Consider the following 15,004-nt stretch of genomic DNA (forward strand, 5'->3'; position numbering starts at 1 on the left):
TGAGTGTCTGTGGGTGGCAAACTGTCAGCTTGTGTTTATCTGTCTTTATTTTGCCCTTGTTTTTGAACAATATATTCATTACATAACATTTTGAGATGTTGGTATTTTCTTTCAGCACCGTGAAGCTATAATTTCATTGTTTTCTGGCTTTCACTGTAATTGTTGAGAAGTCATTAATAAATCAGGTATGAGTCTACCACTCCTTTGAAGATAATACCTTCTTTTTTGTTTGTTTATTTCCGGCTGCTTTTAAAATCCACTATATTTTGGGATTTGGCATTTTCATGAAGCTGTGTCTAAGATCGGCTTTCTTTTTATTTGTCAGGTCTGCAATTAATTGGGATACTTGAATTTGTGAACTATTGTTCTTTATCCCTTCTGGAAAATTCCCAGATGTTGTCTTTATGAGTTTTGCTTTTTGCCCCATTGCCCCTCCCCTCTCCTTCTGGAATTCTGACTTGAAGTCTATTAGACCTCACTCTCTTTTCCATATCTCATGGCTTCTCATTTTTTAAGTGTCTTCTGTTTTTTTTAATGCTGCATTCTGGTTAATTAATTCTATTGGTCTCTTGGTGTACCAGTCTCTTTATCTGGGTTTAATATGTTTTATACACACCTATTACATTTTAACTTTTAATAATTAAAATTTTTCTAGAAGTTATCTTTTGAGAACTGTTAAGTCCTTTAAAGTTTTTTCCCCCTATTCTCTACATACGTTTTAAGGCTCATCTTTCATAGTGTTAAATATGGTTGATTTGCATGGAGCACTGGGTGTGATACACAAACAATGAATCATGGATCACGACACCAAAAACTAATGATGTACTGTATGTGACTAACATCACATAATAAAATAAAACAAAGTTAACAAAATAAAAAATAAAAGTTATATTGTTCGCATACAATCCTTCTAATATATGAAGTTTTCACGCATCTGTTTCTGCTGGTTCTCACTCTTGGTACATGGTTATTCATTATCGTAAGTTTCTCGGTTCTACGGAAAATAATGTTTGAAATCCTTGGAAAGTTAAAAGGAAGGTGCCTTCTTCAAGAAAGGTTTGCATTTGCTTTGCCAGATGCCAAAAGTCTTTACTAGTCTAAAAACACTTTAAATTAAATTCATAGCTTGAGGGCGTGGAGATAACACATAAGATATGATTTGGGGCTGCAAACACATGAAAAAGACAGCTTACAGCTACAACTTTCCAGAACCTTTAAAAAAATTTTTTTTGGAAACCCCACTTTGCTTTGTGCCAAGGATACTTTCCTTCCAGTCTTTACGAGTGGGAGTGTGGGGTAGTGTGAGAAACATTGGTTCACCCTTATCCTAATTATGCAGCACATTGTGTCCTCCGGCTTATGGGAGGAGGACCTTCTATTAGGCTCCAGCACTGGACAAAGATTTAGTTCACTTTCTCACAATCTCACCTCCTTTCTCTTCTGTCTTGGTTGGTGCTTTATCCATGCCAGGTTATCCCCTCTCTTGAATTTAGGATCTGGTTCCTCGTTGGCCTTTGAGGGGCCAGATGATGCAACTCAGAAGGGCAGGATGCTACCTACTGGTGGGATGAAACTTGACCAGTGGGAAATGAGAGATGGGAAGGAGCCACACAGGTAAGTTCCTCTTCCTTCCTCTTTTACTCGGATGACTACATGGTGTGGGTCATTCTTGCAGCCCTTCCAAGGACCAATCCCCTCCCCACCCCCGTTACCTACGCACATCTGCAGAGTAACCAGCTGGGTCCATCTCTAGCTGCTCGTGAGGCAGCAGCCAGCAGGGGAATGTATTCCATGGCACTGCTGGACATCTCTTCTTGCCTCGCTTGCACTGCCCTGGGCCTGCACCTACCAGGTCACCTCGGTGCTGCCCATGGCTCTGCTTCCCAGGGGAACTTGTCTGAGACAACTGCTTACATTGTGAAGCTCTGGGGGTTAAATTCTGCCCCCTATGCCTTATGAGGGCATCAAAATTAAGGCTCAGGTTTACCTGGGTTGGTAGATTACCTCAGGGCAAAAGTGGCTCTGCTTATCTTGCTTTCTCGTAAAGTTTGGCTATGTAATTTCTCATTATCTTGTCAAATCTTTGATGCCTTTTAAGAAGAACCCATTTGTGTTTATTTTTGAGTGCTTTCAAAGGGAAGGTGGATCTGGACAACTTAGCCAGCCATGTTTCCGAATCTATTCTGACAGCAATCAGGGAACTATTTCAAAGATTGATATCTGATTTGTCCCCTCCCCCTTTGCTTAATGCCATTTCAGAACCCCTGATTCTTAGAATGAAATCCAGGATTCTCAACATGATTTATATGATCACATGTTCTGACTCCTGCTTACCTCTCCTCCTCACATTTTTTACTGCCATCATCATAGACTTCCTTCAGTTCCTCCAGTAATATGGCTCTGACTTGAGCCTTTTGCACATGCTGTTCCCTCTGACAGGAATCCTTTCCCTCCACATTCCCACATCCTTTACTAGCAACCTTCTACTTACCTTTTAAATTAAACAGTCATTCCTCAGCACGTGAGCAGCCCCCAGTAACTGTTTGTTGAGTTGAATCATTTCCTTTTTCAGAGAAATCAGGAGTGATCTCTGCCGTCTCCAGTGAATTTATTCCTGATGCTATCCTGGTGCCTAACAGGCAGAATCTTCTACTTTCAAGTCTTTTGTGGTCCATAGTTGACTGTCATACTTCTGAGGATCCCACAGAGCAGGGCTAGTGGTAGTAGGGGCCCCAAAGTACTCCATAGACCTGGCTAGAGAGCTGGCTCTCGTGTAGGAGATGGGTCACCTTGGGCCGGTTGAGGGGGAAATGAGTGTGAGTGAGCTTTGTGAAATGTGAATTGCAGACACTTGTTCAATTATTTACCACAGCAGCATGTTTTGAATGTCTCTTCTGTGTGAAGTGCTATGCTAATCGTGGACACACCAAAATGCAATCAGTGTGAGGCTACTTTCAAGTAGCTTTGAGTCTAGTTAGGGAGACAGGCTACACAAAAAAGAAGATCATTAACATACTAAGGTGGAATTTCTAAAGAACCAGGTGGAGATACTAAATGGCTGGAGTCATTCCTGAGGGTTCAGACATCTGGAGAGGGATTTCTGGAGCTGCTTAGTCTTGGGATGTCCTTTAAGAAGGAATTTAGCCAGCAGTGAGTCAATCTGTTGGTAATGATCACAAACTCAAAAACTTGCAGTGGAGGGGTACCTGGCTGGCATAGTCTGTTAAGCGTCTGGCTCTTGATTTCAGCTCAGGTCATGATCTCAGGGTCGCAGATTGAGCCCCACATTGGGTTCCATGCTTGGCATGGAGTCTCACTGGGATTCTCTCTCCTTTCCCTCTGCCCTTCCCACTTGTGCTCTCTCTCTCTCTGTGTCAAATAAATAAATAAATCTTAAAAAAAGAAAAACTTGCAGGAGAGAAAGGTATATTAATGACGCAAGCCAGTAATACAATAAGGAATAGTGGGGACTATGGCAAACCAGAAGATAATGTTCTAAAGGGAATGGAGGTGACTCACTCAACTCCTTGATATTATTGAGATGTGAGAATGTGGACTCTAGGATGCCATAGCTTCTGCTTTTAGAATGTTGGAAATCAGGTTTTTACATCATGTTTCTCAATATCTAAAACATTACTCCAATTCCACCCCTACAACCTTGTCTGTATGATGAACTTGGCCCATAGGCCACTAGTTTCTACCCCTACTCCAGATGAAAACACAGATGTAGTACATCACTTCATTTCAAAGTTGCTTTCTCTTGTCTTTCTGCTTAACTGCTCTGATAAACTGAGGGTTTCTGAATCTGTATCCTCAACCCCAGTCTATATCCTGAGCTTTAATATCCAATATTTGGTTGCTTACCTGGCATCTTCATCTGGAAAAGCACCTTGAATTCAACATATCTGGAACAAACTTTTCCGCCCAACCCCAATCTATTCCTAGTACACTTGATTGACTTGACTGGGCCTCCATTTTCAATATGTAAATAAGAATAATAGTAATAGCCTGTCCTACCTAACTTAGGGTTGTTTGGAAGAGCAGATCACATGACATGTGCAAGACAAGAGAAATTAGATGAAATTCCGGAGCGTGGACTTACAAGCTAACTTTGAGAGGACAACATGCTCTGCACTATGCCTTCCTACTGACATGAGAAGCAGGAGAGAGAGACAGAGACACAGAGTCAGAGATACTATTAGATCTATCTGACTGTTACCCTAGACAACAAAGAGGTGGTAAAACATGAATTTTGTAATAATCTTTTGCTGTTCAGACCAGACTGCCATCCAGAGTGTCTATGGCAGGGCAATTGATGAGGTTGTCAGTCAAGTAGCATGTCACTGCTGAGTATGAACTTACTGAATTTTTCTTAAGAAGAATATAGAGCATAGGAAGCATTCTGTTGGCTTCCCACTGTATTGGCTTCATCACCTCCAATAACGTATGCGTGAATTTTCTCAAAGTCAGGAGCTTTGGGACCCACTGCTGTGGTTACATGGGATGGAAGGGGAGCCGAACCTGGGCTGGGTTGTGGCTGCAGAAACTGCCTATGGTAATGGCAACTTCCACAGAGGGTAGGAGTGAAACAGGGTCACACAGCAGAGAGCATCCTGTCTACACGTAAGCAGGAATATTAGAAATTATAGTCATTATTCTTCCATGTTTTAGATAAAGGCAATAATATATAATTAATAAAATATAATATATAATATAATAATATTGAATATAATTGAATATAATAATATTCAATGAATGGCCTGAGCAGGAAATGAGGGAGCCATCTTCAACAAGCCTGTTATCCTCATCACCCAAATCAATTGGGCACCAATTCTGTCATTCTACCTCATAAATATGTCTAGGATCCATATTCCCATATCCACTACCACTGCTCTTGTTCCAATATGGGTTCTTGTTATCTCATACTGGGCTGTTAAACATCTTTCTGATCAGGGTCCCTCCCTCCATCTTACTTCCCACCTGTTCATCCTCCACTCTACTATCTGAAGGATCTTTCCAAACATAAATATAAGTCATGTTTCTCTCATACTTACAATGCTTTGTTTGCAACACTTTTGATTCCAGCTCCAGGTATCATTTCGTCCTCACTTAGTCACTCCCATGTACGCCCCGGATTCTGGGCAAACCTGATCAGTTGCAAGCTCTCCGAGCACACCTGGAAACACCTGGCAACACCTGGCATACAGGTGTTGGAGGTTCAGCACTGAAAGACTCAGAGAGTCAGACATGGTTACAGTGAGAGAGTAGAGAGGCAGGGAAGATGAGGGGTCACTGAGATAAGGTAGATTCTTCAAGGTGTGTTCCTTAAGCCCAGCTTGGCTCTTCTTGGGCTATCTGTGGCTGCTGATGAGTCTAAGAGCGGTAGAGCCAGTCAAGGCTTAAGCATATCTCAAATGTAAGGTTTCTCAACTGTTCCTCTATTAAAATATCCATACAAAGTACTCAAAACCCTAGTGATCGATGCCAATATGTGAATATAAGGGATAACTGTAAAGCTGGTTTTAAAGAAACTATGCTTACTTGCCAAACTTTTCCTTGGCATTAATTATTACTAACCTGAACTCTGAATTTATTTCCATCCTTTTTTTTTTTTTTTTTTTTTGCTTTATATTTATAAACAGTTATTCTGTCACTTATTCTTTTTATTTCTGGCCTAAGTCCTCTCTTTTCTTTAACTCATCTTTCTTCTTCTCTTCCTCTAGCTCACAGTTTGCACCTTCTCTCTGGGTGGTTTTAACTACTACCACGTGCTCACTCATTCTGGATGTGGAAGGTCTTCCAAACCTCCAGCCCAAACCTCTCCAGTGTTTTCAAAACTATCAACCACATACTTCATATCTTTGATTGGATGTCTCATAGCCATCTGGGACAAAACAGATCCTCACATGGAGCCATGCCCTCTCTAATGTTCCATATCTCAGCAAACACATCACTATCCTTAACTCCAATGTCTTGTCTCCTCCATGTTCCTTCACCTCCCACTTTCTTTCAGACGCAGAATTTTGACGATCTTACCTTTTAAACATATCTCCAAATCAATCCATTTCTCCTTCCTACTGTAGTTTCTTAGGTCAGGTCACTGTGATTTCTAGCCTAAATTACTGTAACATCCCTAATGAGTCTTGAGCTCCCTAGCTCAGTCCCTTTCCATTCCACCCTCTGCTATGCTGCCAGAATGATTATTCTGAAATATAAGTTTGGCCATGTCCTTCCCGGGGAGACCACAAATTCTGTTTGCCTGTTCCTTGGATTAGTCCTGTAGGTAGACATAAATCAGAGTCAGTGAAACCCATTGACACTTTGTTGCATTTAGCCAAAAGGATAATTTGGCTGTCTCAGTAATGAGGAAAAATGATCATATTAGAGAAAAAGATTGAGTTATTTTTTTGCACTTTCATGAGAGTGTTTTTCTTCTGCCTCCCTGGGAAAGAATAAGTGTTTCTGTGGAGCTAGTCGTAACATCCTCCGAGGTCAAGCAGAACAGTACAACAGTGTGTCCAACTGCCCAAATTTCACACAGCTTGGTTGTGCTGAGTCTTAAAAAGAAGACACTGGTGATCAAGAAGGAGAGGAAAAACAAGTCCTCCCCACACCATCTGCTTCCTAGCTTTGTGCGTCCCTGAGGAGGAGGCTCCGAGCCCAGGACCTATGCTCCCATGAGTCAGCACATGGCAAGGTAAAACGTGGGGGGCCAGAAAACCTTGTGTTGGAGAAGAGTCGGGAGGGAAAACGTAAAGTGCAGCCACCCCAGGTTGCCCTACTATAATCCCAAGATCAGAGCATCGGGCAGGGAAGGCGCCCTCCACCCAGACTCAGATTTGACAGGTGCTGGTGCTCAGAATTAAATTACTCCCCAGGGGTGGTGCATCCAGAGTGTGGGGAAGGAACGGAGGGCTTAAGAGGTGTTGAAACAAAAGTTTTCTTCTTAGAAATATCAAGCAAAAAATGAAAACAAAAGCTGCCCTCCCAACAACCTTGTGTGAGAACATCAGTAAGCCTGGATTAAACAAGAAATAACGATGATGATGATCTGATTCACACATTCTGCAAAGCCCTTAATGGCTGGGAGGATGGCTATCCGCCCTTTTTCTGGTACTTGATGGGTAGCAGGCACACTGTTGTGTCTCTGCCACACACCGCAGGAACGGTCATGCTCTAACCACGCTGATTCCCAGTACTTCTCGCATGCCTTCTGAGAGTTGTTCTTCCGTGTCTGCCAAGTCCTGGCTATGAGGTATGTTCCTTCACGTTAGTCATAGAGGAGGCTTGTGGGAAAGTTGAATAAACCACTGCAGATCTCCCTCAAAACCAACACCTGCCATGCAAGTCTCTACAAATGTGCACGTTCAGCCCTTCCCGCACATTCTTATAGTGGCAGATACTCTGAGAACCTGAATGGAGACAATTCACGATTTATCTCCTCAGAAGAGTAAAACAGTAGACGTGTCCACCAAGACCCATTTGTCCAAGGGCAGCATCATTTTATGGGTTCAAAGGAGGGAAGTTTCCATCGAAAGCCAGTTGTCACCAGGGACTTTGCATTTGATGTCTCAATTCTCCGCTCAGTCGGGGGAAGAGCTTGGTTTCACCACGCAGAGAGAAGGAAATCAAGTAACTAAATCACAATGCTAGTGTGTGGTGGGTCAGGACTGTCACCGGGTCTCTCTGGCCTCAAAGGCAATGAAGGCTCCCTGTAGCAGGTACGTGCATGCCGGGCGCCCAGCCGTTCCCATCTCTGCCCAGTCTGCAAAGCAGGACATCACCTGCAATCGGTAATTTCTGGGCTACAGCGTCATTTGTGATCCTTGCAATATATTCTGAGCCTGGTTGTTTCTACTTTCTCTCGTGGTTCCAGGCATGCGTGCCAGAAAGCTGAAACAAACATGCTCCCTGGCTACCAGGCACATCCTACCTAGAACAGATGGACCAACATGTGGAAGGAAAAGTGTGGGAGAGGTAAAGGCGAGAAAATATGAAAAACAAAAAGAAGGCCAAGACACAAGTGGAAAAGTTGTCTTATTATTTGATTTGGACTGAGGGTAGATGCACTAGAAACTATCCAAAATGCCCAGATGGTATTTTTTCCAACAGGAAGATGCACTAACTTTAAGGGGCTACTGACTTAGAATTGCTCCTGGCCATGCAATCCACAGATCCTGTTGGAGGCCCTGTGTGTTAACATGGCTGCTGTCTGGGGCTTCCGTCCAGCCCCTGCTGGGATCCCAGAGAACGCTGCCTCCGTGTCACAGATGCCCAGGGCCATCTGCTGGGAGTGACCGTGGTGACAATAGCTGTGACAAGTCTCCAAATGGCGGTCATCACCGTCCCCATGGTCACACCGCCTAGATTTTTTCAGAGTTCATAACATGTTTTCACGTAGATGGCTTCCCCGATCTTCGTAATCACCTGGGAAGTAGTCAAGGCGAGTGTCACTCTATACTATTACTAGGCAATAAGATGACATATTTATTAGTGTGGTGTCATGTTATTAGTACATCAGTTTTATCCAAGAGGAAAAAGAGTGCAGTGAGGTGTCACATGCCAAGGGAACATGACAAGCGTCCTGAGTTTACACAAACTCGTAATCTTAACTTTCAAGGAGGAGGCAGAGGTTACTCTTGCTAGCATTGTTAATTTCTGATAACTATTATTATTTTTTTAATGTGTGTGGCTTAAAAGGCTAATGCATGGTTAGCAAATCTTCACCAACTGGGTACCCGACATTTGGTCTACAGTGAGGGAAAGGAGCCTTGGACCACACATTTCCACCTGAATTGACCTTTAGAGTCAATGTGTGTCAAGGTGAAGAGCTTTGGGGGCAGACGCTTCGAAGCTGGCAAGGCAGCCCTGTCACTTGGCAAGTCACTTGGCAAGTCACTTAACCAAATGGAGCCTTGACTCCCTTATCTTTACAATGGGGATTGCAGAGTCTAGCCTGCAGGAGCATCGTTAAATGAGTTCCTGTCCCTGAAGAGATGCTCCATAAATGGAAGATGTTATTCATACTCTGGACTTCTTTTTCTTTACGCTTAAATTTCAGGAACTTTGTTCCTGAAAGTTGCTCCGTATACAGGTGTGGGGTGGGGGGGTTTGAACAAACTCTAAGTAGCAGATGGCTGATCATTGCTTTAAATTGTTTGGTTATGGGAACTGACTTTGGAATCAGAGCTGGATGCAAATTTCAGCTGCAAGGTGTGCCCCGGGAAAGCCAGGGAGCTTCTCCCAACTTCAGGTCCCTCATCTGCAAAGTGGGCACCACAATGCCATGTGTATTGCTGCCCGGAGAATGGGGAAACAATTGAGGTTTTTGACCTGGAGCCAAGGTTGGACAAATGTCACCCTGCTGTTGGGATTGTGGTTGCTTGCAGAGACCCAGGCTCTTTGCCCTGGGGAGATAACCATGAGCTGTGGGGCTCCCTCTTCTGCTCTCTAGCCATGGGTGCTGCGGTTACCTCTTCCTGCTGCTCCTTCCCATATGGCCGTGCTGCTCTTTAGAGTCTCCTGGGGAAGATGAAGGAGGTGTGGTTCAACTGGGAGAAAAACATCTCAAGGGCAACCTAACCATGGTCTTCACCAAGGGCCATTATATGGAGGGCAGACCATTTGTTCTCCATCTCCAAGGGGACCAGAAATAAGGATGTGGGAGGGAGGTGCAGGAAAAGGGGTGTATGTATAGGCACAAGCTTCCTGCCTGGAAGGTGAATCCTTCCTGGAAACACAGCAGCCCAGGGGCTCAGGACCGTAGTCCACAGGGACCTTTAAATGTAGGAATGGCACACGGTCATCCTGAATCCCTAGGTGGTGGGGGATCTGCTTCAGAACAAGGGCTGGGACTGGAGGATGGTTGGGGGTCACTTCATTCAAGGATTCCATGGCTTTTTAGAGGCCAGAGTCCCATAGATAGTGTGTATGTTAGTATATGCTCAGAACATAAAGTAAACCTGGGTATACACACATACCCCTTCCCTTCATTGTGTTCGAGGGAGCTTCAAGAGAACAACGCTGGGTACCTAAGCTGGGGGGAGGCATCTATGGGGTCTCTTAAGCTGATGAAGTGTCAAAAAGAGAGAATAGGAAGACTTGTCTGGGAGTGGCTCCATTGGGGCACTGGACTGTAATGGGAGTCCATGTTATGGAGACCGAGGGCCCCCAGAATCTAGCCCCCATGTGGGAGCTGTGCCATTAGCCTCATTTGTGGACTTGGGCGTGACAGCTCACCATATGCGTGACTCTATTTGATCCTCACTGACACCACTGTGCAGGGGAGGAAATGGAGGCTTGGTCCATTGAACTCCTGGTTCCTGGCCATTGAACTTGTTATTCCTTTTTCCTGAATGTTCTTCCTTCAGATCTTTGTGTGGTTGGCTCCTTCTCATCACCTGGGTGTGTGCTGGAAAACCATCTCCTCAAATCAGTTCTGTTCCATGACTTGCTTTCTTTAAGTTCTTCATGAGCCTCCTTGCTCACTAAAAGTGTCTTGTTTACTTGTTTACCTATTTATTGTCTTGCCCCTTCCCCCTCCAAAATGTAAGCCCAGCGGGCAGGGATCCTACCCTGCTTTCACCTTTTTCTTCGCTCTATCAGCCTGGTGAACAGAGGTGCTCGATACATCCTTGAGGAATGGAAGATGAAGCTGTCTTTTCCAAAGCCCACAGCTAGGACAGGGCAGGAAAGGCCTATCCTGCAAGCCCAGTACCCTTCCAACTTGCTTCCTGCTTCCAGAAGACATCAAATAGGGTCAAAATAAAATCAACAGGCTAGGCGCTGTCTGATTCTCCCCTCTGGCCATTACTTTAGACCTTCTGTTCTAGCACTTGTCTTTTGAAAAGTCATTCCCAGGTGAGTTTTTTTTTAAGATTTATTTGAGAGAGCGAGAATGAGAGAGAGAGAGAGTACATGAGGGGGGCTGGTTAGAGGGAGAAGCAGTCTCCTCGCCGAGCAGGGAGCCTGATGCGGGACTTGATCCCGGGACTCCAGGATCATGACCTGAGCCGAAGGCAGTCGCTTAACCAACTGAGCCACCCAGGCGCCCCCCAGGTGAGTTTTACTTCTTACGGAGCTGGCTGCCAATGAGACCTTCATTTATGGGTATGAATTCTTACACTGCTGGGGATTTGCTGCCTTGGGGCATTTGGGTATTGTCCACCTCACCCTGAGGGGGACAGGTCCAAAGCAAGCTGAACCATGGTCCCTTGCATGTCCCTGTGAATCAAACATACACTTCGCTGGGGTCTGACAAACGTCTTAAGGCCGCATTCTCTCCTTTAGGGGACTCAGTTAAGACCTCAGGGCCCCAGATCAGTTCATTTACTCCCACTAGAAAATGGTACTCCCACTGTGTTTGCCCACTCCTCACATGGGCAAACATGTGAGGCCCCGAGAGGAGGTCCCACCCCTCCCCTCCAACCATCTTGGCTGTGGTTTGTGAACCTGGTCTTCTGAGAACGAAAATGCCATCCTGTGTCCGCTCCCACGTGGCAGCGATTTGGTTCTAGGAGGCCATTTGGCGGTCAGGTCCTGGTGAGGAAGTCTCTGGGTATTGGTGAGAAAACTGGAGGCAGGTCACTGCCTAGAGAGAGGACAAAGTGTGTTGAGGTGGGGGTCACAAGGAAGAGGCAGCCGGGGGAGGTGGGGTGAGGGGTGGCTCCGATCTTTCCTGACCAGAGAGGGGTAGGGAGTGTTCTGACAGCTGTGGCTTCCTGCAGAGACCCGAGAGCACTTGGGGAGATTTAGAGTCCATGAAAAAGTGCTCCTTAGCCCATGTGTTTACCTCAGACAACTTTACGGAGGCACAAGAACCAGGGTCAAGGGAGCACCTCTGTACCTTTTGCCTCTCAAGCTGTGGCTTAGCTTTGTTTGCTTTGACACCATTTGTTTTGTTTGCAAGACAGCAGTGACCAGTGGGAGCTGCGGGCGTAGACATATATGCTCTTGGTATGTCTAGGCAGCTTACAGTTAATGACTCTGTTCCCCTTTTGTTCCATTTAGAGGGAAAAAATACGTTCGTTTTCAGTTTTGTGTTAAGGGAAGGCAAGTTGCCTTACCCTCCTCCTTCTATTAAACAAAGAAGCTTGCAAATCAAGGGTTCCCAGGAGATGTGATTTAATGCCCCCCAAGCTAACCAAGGGGAGTTGTAACCTTGGGAAGAGCCCTGCTCATGGGGCAGTGTGCTTACCTTAAAGGACTACAGAAGGGACTCCCCAACCCCTTACCCAGCTTGGCTGGCAGCTCTCCCCTCCCCGCCACGTCGCCCTTCTGTTCCTCTGACCCCACCCCTCACAAGGCTCACAGGCTCTTCTGGGATCAAGTTGGAGAGATACCCTGGCCACGAAGGCTGCGTTACCGGGGACAAGTGAGTGGCCATTGGTTTAGCAGTGACTAGCTAGCCTCCTCCCTTCCAGGAGCAAGAGCTGTTGATTCTGTTTTATAACATGCACAGAAGTGATGAAAAGAAGCACTCTATCAATAATACATGGAACGGGAAATAGGAGCAAACAAGTCAAATGAAGATGAGGTGGACGGTAAGCCAGTCAATTTTCTTTTAATTGCCTTCATATCCATAAATGTCAAAGGAACAGCAACGCTGAAAGTTTCCTAATCAAACAGAACGGCAGGAAGACTGCAACAGGGAAATCTCTTTTGTAGCAAATGTGGAGTAATTTAGGTTTAAGAAGCCAAAACATATTAGGCTAGCAAAAAGAAATCTGAATTGGAATTCTATTATAAAAACAGAAACTGGCTATTGGAACTTTTTCGAGCGCTCCCAATTTTTGGCACGGCGTTGTTTTTTAGAACTAGATCCACGTGCACAAATTGGAACACGAGAATTTTAAAATCCAGTTAAGTTCAGTTAGAATGACTTCTTTGTCCTCTTCTAAGGCTTTGCCCCTCAAGCACACTCTCAAACCCTTGCCCTCGCCTTGGGGGCCCCCCCATGCGTATTGCCATCAAACACAGGTCAAAATCTTAAGCTGAGAGTGTGAAGTCATTTCTTTTTTTTTTAAATTATTTATTCCTTTATTTGAGAGAGAGTGCAAACACAAGCAGAGTGAGGGGCAGAGGGAGAGAGAATCTCCAGCAGACTCCCTGTTGAGTGTGGAGCCTGACACAGGGCTCGATCCCATGACCTTGAGACCATGACCTGAGTCAAAACCAAGAGTCAGATGCTCAACTGACTGAGCCACCCAGGTGCCCCAGGTGAAGTCTTTTCTGACAATGACATTTTCAAACATCAGCCAGAGGGTAGAAAAGGAGTTGTGGGGCATCAGGGTGCATCCCTTAAACTACACCACATATAACTATTGAGGCAGGAGGATTAAACCTTCCACCAAAACAAATCACTATCAAAAAAATATCAGTGGGCTTTCAGGAAGAAAATTAGGGCGAGGTGTGTGCTGTGTAAGGCTCATTCATACCTGTCTTTCTCCTCTAACAAAATTTAGATCAGTTCGCTTGCTAATTAACTTCAGAGACCTTGAGTTCTATTTCATCCCTAAGTCTTAACAGCAAAAATAGTTTTTAGTAATCATCTTAATAAAACTTTATCACTAAAAATCTATTTGAATGTCTTATAGCATTATGGTGATTATTCACTAATTCATCAAATATTTATTATATATCTACCATATGCTCTGGGAAATACAAAGATGAACTTAAGATCTAAGGGCTGTCTTGGGAGAAGTTGCCACACCTGTGATGCTAATCTGCTATTGTTTAGCTGTAGAAATGATTATAACACAGGGCAGTCTGTAAGCAGTGAGTGGCACTCAGGGACGGAGTGATCCAGGGTGTCATTGAGAGAGCTCAGTGTTACCACTCAAGACCCAGTGTTGACATAGGGTAATTCCTCAGTCAACATTTATTTCATAAAAAGTAACCAAACAAGATAACAAGTGGTGGGATGGACTGAAAGTTTGTGTCCCTGCAAATTCCTACATTGAGTCTTATCCCCCAACATGATGGTGTTGGGGGGGTGCTTTGGGACGTGGTTAGCTCCTGTGGGTGGAGCCCTCACGACTGGGATCCATCCCCTTATGAGAAGAGACACAAGAGCTCGCTCTCTCTGCTCTCCACCAGGTGAAGACACACCGAGAAGCCGGCCATCTATGAACCAGGAAGCTGTCCTCAGACACTGGCTCTGGGGCCACTTTGATCTTGGACTTCCAGCCTCCATAACTGTGAGAAATAAATGTCTGTTGTTTACCAGTCACCCCCGTCTGTGATGTTCTGTTATAGCAGCACCAGCGGACTAAAGTAAGTGAGGAAGGTCTTAGAAGAGAAGGGTGATGGGGATACGTAGGTCAGGAAACCAGGCGTGCAAAAAATGCAGAGGTGATATGCTGAGGGACGTGCCCGAGCGAGAAGCTGTGCTGAGACTTAGCGGGGCTGAGGTGGGGGCTGGGATCAGACGCCACAGGACACTGACCTCCATCTACCTTTCCAGCCCCACGTGCCATTGTTCCTTTCCAACCATTCCTTTGCTCCATAGATGTCCTCTCCTCCCTATTTTGTGAAACATTCATAATGGTTTCACAAACGTCTGTTAGCCAGGTTTGAGGTCACGGGCAGTTTTTACTTTCTCCCTTTCCTTCTCTTGATACCTGATCAGAACCCAGGCTTGAACTGCCTACCTCTGCAATTGTACTTGTATCCACCCCAACCTCCTGGAACAGTCCTTTGCAGAACTCTTGAGGTTCCTGCCACCAGCAGCCTCGCTTCAGACTCATCTCTTCTCACCTGATCTATTGCTGGAGCTTCTTAACTTGTCTCCCTGCATCCAAGGTTTCCCCTGTGAACTCTCCTAAATGAGGCTCCTAGATCACTTCTCTTAAAGCAGAGCCCTGTGGCTGTCACGTCCCTGCTCAAGAATCTTCAATGGCTCCCAATGACATGCGGGAGAAAGTCAAGGCATTTGAGTCCAGCTGAAGAGTACAGTCTTTGTGAAGGGTTTTGAGCCGTTATAGGAATTTAATCAGATGAGTCA

The 15,004-nt window shown here is 45.1% G+C and overlaps 1 long non-coding RNA gene across 1 annotated transcript; it reads left to right on the forward strand.

Annotated features, from left to right (window-relative positions):
• The first annotated feature begins 1,348 nt into the window (after positions 1 to 1,348).
• LOC115944340 (uncharacterized) lies at positions 1,349 to 14,230 on the forward strand. The gene is made up of 3 exons (XR_004078905.2): positions 1,349 to 1,614; positions 12,423 to 12,542; positions 14,098 to 14,230. It is a non-coding gene; the product is annotated as an uncharacterized LOC115944340 (long non-coding RNA).
• Positions 14,231 to 15,004: the final 774 nt, after the last annotated feature.

This window comes from Leptonychotes weddellii, chromosome 6 (assembly GCF_054177405.1).
Source record: "Leptonychotes weddellii isolate Sample4059 chromosome 6, ASM5417740v2, whole genome shotgun sequence".
In the NCBI taxonomy this organism is placed as follows: domain Eukaryota; kingdom Metazoa; phylum Chordata; class Mammalia; order Carnivora; family Phocidae; genus Leptonychotes; species Leptonychotes weddellii.